We start from the raw sequence: 6,236 nt of genomic DNA, 5'->3' as shown, positions 1-6,236 counted from the left end.
TTGCCCAGGCTGGAGTGCAGTGGTGCAGTCTCGGCTCACTGCAACCTCTGCCTCCTGGGTTCAAGCGATTCTCCTGCCTCAGCCTCCCAAGTAGCTGAGATTACAAGCATCTGTCTCCATGCCTGGCTAATCTTTGTATTTTTAGTAGAGATGGGGTTTCACCATGTTGGCCAGGCTGGTCTCAAACTCCTGACCTCACATGATCCTCCTGCCTTGGCCTCCCAAAGTGCTGGGATTACAGGCATGAGCCACTGTGCCCAGCCAATTTTAGGACATTTTTATCACCCCAAAAGGAAATCTCGTATCCTTTAGCATCACTCTTCATTCCTCCCATCCTCCCCGGTCACAGGCAACCACTAATCTGCTTTCTATCTCTATAGAGTTGCCTCTTCCAAGCATTTCAGATAAATGAAGTCCTACAACATATCATCCTCTGTGACTGGCCTCTTTCACTTATCCTAGTGTTCTCAAGATTCACCTGTAATGTAGCATTCATCAGTACTTCATTCCTTTTTTTGCAGAATAATATTCCACTGTATGAATGTACCACATTTTACCTACCCATTCAAATGGACTTTTAGGTTGTTTTTTACTTCTTGGCTGTTACGAATAATGCTGCTAGAATGTTTGTGCATAAGTTTTTTTGTAGGTAGATTTCATTTTTCTTGGATAAATACCTAGGATGGAATTTCTGAATCATATAGTAACTCTATGCCTAACATTTTGAATAACTGATGAACTGTCTTTGTAAAGTGGCTGCACCATTCCCGCCAGCAATGCCTATTCTTACTATTCTTTATTAATATTATTTGTTTTCTTTTTTCCATCAACTGTCCCCAGATTTCAAATGAAATTCCTAATTGCTTTTGCCATTGGGGAAGTGGAGTGGCATTTAATTTTAGAGTGAACCCTTTTTTAGCCTCTCCTGTTAAAGAATCCATTGGAAAAATCCTACTTCAAGGATTCCTTCACTCTTGTAAATCGGATTTGTTACCACAGTGCTACTTAAGCCAAAGTCTCTAAGTATCTAGCCGAGGTATTTTAGATACAAACAAAATAAAGTAATTCAATCATTTAAAGGCATAGACATGGAATTTTGGAACTAGAAAGGGCCCTAAGGATTCCTTCCTCAATGCCTTCATTTTATAGATAAAGATGCTCTAACCAAACCAAGATTCATGTGAGCAAGGCCACACAGCTGCTTATTAGAGAACAAGACTGAAACCTAGGTCTTCTGATTCCCCTCTATTCCTCTTATCAGTTCATCCTATAGTCTCTCAGCCAGCTGTGCTTAGCAAACACTGGGGCAATTATAATTCCAAGAGCAAGGGCTGCATTCATACATACAACAAAGTGGAGAATTAGGTGATTCCGGGTACCATGGGCTGATTCTAGCCCGTAGATGTATTTAGCTTACCCTACAAGGTATTTTAAGATTTTTTAGAAAACAGTTGCCAACTCATAAAAATGAAGAGATTTCGGCTGGGCGCAGCGGCTCACACCTGTAACACCAGCACTTTGGGAGGCCGAGGTGGGCGGATCACGAAGTCAGGAGATCGAGACCATCCTGGCTAACATGGTGAAACCCTGTCTCTACTAAAAATACAAAAAATTAACCGGGCGTAGTGGCAGGTGCCTGTAGTCCCAGCTACTTGGGAGGCTGAGGCAGGAGAATGGTGTGAACCTGGGAGGTGGAGCTTGCAGTGAGCGGAGACAGCACCACTGCACTCCAGCCTGGGTACAGAGGGAGACTCTGTCTCTAAAAAACAAAACAAACAAAAAAAAATGAAGAGATTTCACCCCGCCCCCCCAAAAATCTGTTAGTATTGGACTTGCGGGTTCCTGCTCAAATTTTGCAAGCAACCAGCTAGAGTTGAACAGTACCTCCCAGTACCCATCCAGTGGGCTTCTCTTATCATGTTACCAGCCTAGTTCCTGAAAGTATTTTAATTTGGGACCCTTATTCCAGATAACTGAGACATATTTGAGGTGTTTATGCATTTGCTATCTGTAGAAGTACCCCCACCCTACATGGCCCCGGTTAAAGAGAGAGAGAAATAGGCACCAGACAGACAGATACTGGTGGGCAACTAAGATCTCTGCAGGCTTGCAGGGCTTGTGAGGGAAGCAGCAGGGTGAGCAGCAGGCTGTGGGGCCTCTCTGGGGCCTCCCTTTCCTAAGTTCACAAAATAATCAGCAGATGCAGCAAGGCCTCTGCAGATTTAAAAAAAAAAAAAAAGCATATTGCATCAGGGCACATTTCTCCCCAAAGGGTAGGTGTGGGAACAGCATGCAGACTTAGGAACTGAAGCCCTTCACTTTCCCGAGTGTGAGGAGCTGGGCCTTCCTTGTTTCCGTAAATTGCCATTTAGTTCACGCTGCTGTGCAGCCCATCAGCTATCCTAGTCAACTGCTAACTGGTAGCGTGCACCATGGTAACCTGCAGGCCTCGGTGGATCCCAGGCCAACAGATCCTGTGGAGCAAAACACTCTGCATACTGAAGTCCTCTGTCAGCTGGTATGCCTGGACCCATTCATGCGTTGATTGTGAAAAGCATACTGTACATTTTTTGGCTCTTTGCAAGCTCTTAGTCCTTGGAGGTGACCAAAGCTTAATCTGCAATTGGGTCACAGACATTGAAAGGAGTTTCACCTTACTACAGGTATTTAACCCCACAAGCCTTGGTGTCAAATAGATCAAGGCTTGAATGCCTGTTCTGCACCTTAGTAGCTGTAAGATATTGAGCAACTTACTCTTTTCTCTCTAAGCCTCATCTGTAAAGTGGGAAAAAGGATACCTGACTCTGAAGGCTATTCTGAAGACTAAAAGAAAGAACACAAGAAAAGTACTTAGCACGGTCTGGAGCACAGAAAGAGCACAATAAATGTTGGCTCTATTATTCCTGGAGAGCTCCCACAGTGCATTTTAAAAATCTGATATCTATACATCTTCATAAAACCATAGACGGTCAAAACTGGAAGAGTCTTTGGAGACCATCTAGTTGACTAAACTTATGAGGAAAGCAGTTTCCTTCTCCACAAGAGGAGGTGGTGGCCCTGGTCAGCATGTGGTCCCATCCGTCTAGGGTTTTGTCAATGCCCTTATTGTGTAAAGCAAGGCGCACCTGCACACACCAGAGTAGATTTGCCCATGGGGTAGGCCTTACTGTTATGCTAAAGAGTCACCTTTCCTGCAGCCTTGGCTCACTCCTTAATAGTCAAAGCTTAAGAGGCCCCTGGGTTAGGCTCAGAGACAAATGAGCTCAGAACACATGTGGGAGGGCACGACTTACATCCTTTCCCTCTTCGCCAGAGTTGCCCGAGTGTGTGAGGAGTGGGATGGACAGCTCTGAGTTGGAGTTCAGCACAGCTGTGAAAACAACCTGTTCCCATGGCTTCCCCCAGCTCTTTGGCACAAAGAGACCTTCCAGCAGCTTCAAACAAAAGAGGGGCTACTCTTAAATGGAAAGAGAGCAAAACAAAAAGCTGCTATTGTATGACCTCGTCACCAACCAGGTCTTCCTTCCTTCCTTTGAAGTTGGGGGTATTGGAATCATGTGGGTGTCAAGTAAAGAAGAAAAAAGTAATAGATTAAAAATCTCACGTTATACACCACAATCACCAGTTTCCAGTGCCCTTCAGCTGCAAATAGTCTCAAGATATGGAAACAACTCCTGTCTGTTGACAGATGAATGGATAAAGAAATTGCATAAGGGAATATCATTCAGCCTTAAACAAAAAAAAAAAAGGAGATCCTGCTATTTGTGTCAACATGGATGAACCTGCAGGACATTATGCTAAGTAAAATAAGCCAGATACAGAAAGAAAAATACTGCATTATCTCTCATTTCATTTGTGGAACCTAGAAAAAAGGAAAAGTTAAATACATAGAAACAGAATTAAATGGTGGTTATAGCAGGGGACAGGAAATGAGGATATTTAGGGCAAAGGGTACACGGTTTCAGATATGTAGGGTAAATACATTTAGAGATTAATGTACAACATGTGGACTACAATTATAATATTGTATTGTACACTGGAAATTTGCTAAAATAATATATTTTAGGTGCTCCTGCCACACACACACACAAAAAGGGTAACTATGTGAGATTTTCACTATGTATATCAAAACACCATGTTGTATACCTTAAATAAACTATAAAAGAAAACTGCAAACAGGCTTTCAAAGGCTGAAAACCTTAAGCTGTTGTGCTGGGCAAGGCTCTGCCCAACCCTCCGCTTCATCCATGCACCTTCTTTGGGCCCCCATCTCACCTTCCTTTGTACCTCGGGATGTTGCACATCCTGTTCCACAGTCTGAGAATATTGCACATCCTCAGAACGAGCCCCTCTACACACCACCTCTGCCCCAATACCTCTGCCCCAATAATGCAAAATTTAAGCAGGAGCCAGAGGTCCAATGCTAACAGATTTGGGGGAGGGGATGGTGTGAAGTCTCTTCATTTTTATGAGTCAGCAACTATTTTCTAAAAAATCTTAATCTTCCTGCCCCCTGCCATAACCACCATTTAATTCTGTTTCTATGTATTTGACTTTTTCTTTTTTGCTAGGTTCCACAAATAAAATGAGGGGTAATGCAGTATTTTTCTTTCTGTATCTGGCTTATTTTACTTAGCATAATGTTATGCAGGTTCATCCATGTTGACACAAATAGCAGGACCTCCTTCTTTTTTTAAGGCTGAATAATATCCCCTTATGCAATTTCCCAAAATTCAACTGACTGAGAAAAGCAGAGAATGAAGTACATGAGAAAGGCTGGATTGGGCAATATTTATCAAGCACCTATTATGTTCCAGGCACTATGCTCAGTGGCACCACAAGGGAGTCAACGATGACCGAGCCCTGCCCCTACCTGGCAGCAGAACACTCAGTGGATGTCAAACTTGGAGGCTGTTTTGTTCCAGCTTCAGCCAAAGTTGACCTACTATTCAGCTGAAGTGTCCTCTTCCATGCAACTCACATGCCGGACCCTGTGTTGCACTAAAAAAGGAGAAATTTCCCCCCTCATCAAATAAAAATCACTTACCAGCAGATCTTTTATGTGGCAAATGTCTAGGTAATGTCATGTAGCCTTAGAAAGAGGGTAAAATCGGCCGGGTGCGGTGGCTCAAGCCTGTAATCCCAGCACTTTGGGAGGCCGAGACGGGTGGATCACCTGAGGTCAGGAGTTCGAGACCAGCCTGACCAACATGGAGAAACCCCGTCTCTATTAAAAATACAAAATTAGCCGGGCGTGGTGGCGCATGCCTGTAATCCCAGCTACTCAGGAAGGCTAAGGCAGGAGAATCGCTTGAACCCAGGAGGCAGAGGTTGTGTTGGTGAGTGCAGATCACGCCATCACACTCCAGCCTGGCCCACAAGAGTGAAACTCCATCTCAAAATAAATAAATAAATAAAATAAAATAAAAAATAAAAATCAGTGTCTTCGGTCTCTTTTGAAAAATCAGAAGGTTGGTTTGGCAATACTGGTCTTTCCTTCTATACAGTAACAAGGAACATGAACAGCACAGGGACTGGCCCTGTGAAGTGGGACAGAGAGCCCTCCATTTAACCACTTACACTGTGCTACTTTACCTGCCAGACCACTATTGATATCAAAATGTGTGACCCCTCCTCCTGGAGAATCTGACAAAGCATGGCCTGGATTTCAACTCCACTGAAATTGCCCTTGCAACTAAGCTAAAGTAACTACTTCTTGTCAGAATGGTTTCACCTTTGGCACTTAAACATAGAATCCCCCAAACTTAACACCAACTAGCAAGTCCTCACTCTTCTTGTTTTGCAATTTGGATTTTGCAAGGCTTGGGGCAACTCACTGGGGCTTGGCAGAGCCCCCAGAATTCTGGCAGCCCTGTGTGTACTGATGTCATGAGTGTCCCTTGCCATAATGCATCCTCATTACTAACTCAAATCTGCCAAACTCAAACAATTGGAGCTGAAAAACAGAGTAACAGGCTGCCTGAGCTTCAAAACAGTCCATAAAAATACTCAGAAAAACAATTAGTGCCTAGGACCATATCCAAGAATGAAAATCACTATTTATTATTGTTAATCATCCCTTTCCCTGATCACAATTTGCCTGCTAAAAGCAGCCCCTCTCAAAATACAGTGAGAAGTTCTTTTTTTTTTTTTTTTTTTGAGACAGAGTCTTGCTGTGTCACCCGGACTGGAGTGCAGTGGCCGGATCTCAGCTCACTGCAAGCTCCGCCTCCCGG

The sequence above is a fragment of the Colobus angolensis genome, unplaced genomic scaffold (assembly GCF_000951035.1).
Source record: "Colobus angolensis palliatus isolate OR3802 unplaced genomic scaffold, Cang.pa_1.0 Scaffold75, whole genome shotgun sequence".
Lineage (NCBI taxonomy): Eukaryota > Metazoa > Chordata > Mammalia > Primates > Cercopithecidae > Colobus > Colobus angolensis.
Note: the sequence above shows the minus strand (reverse complement) of the source record.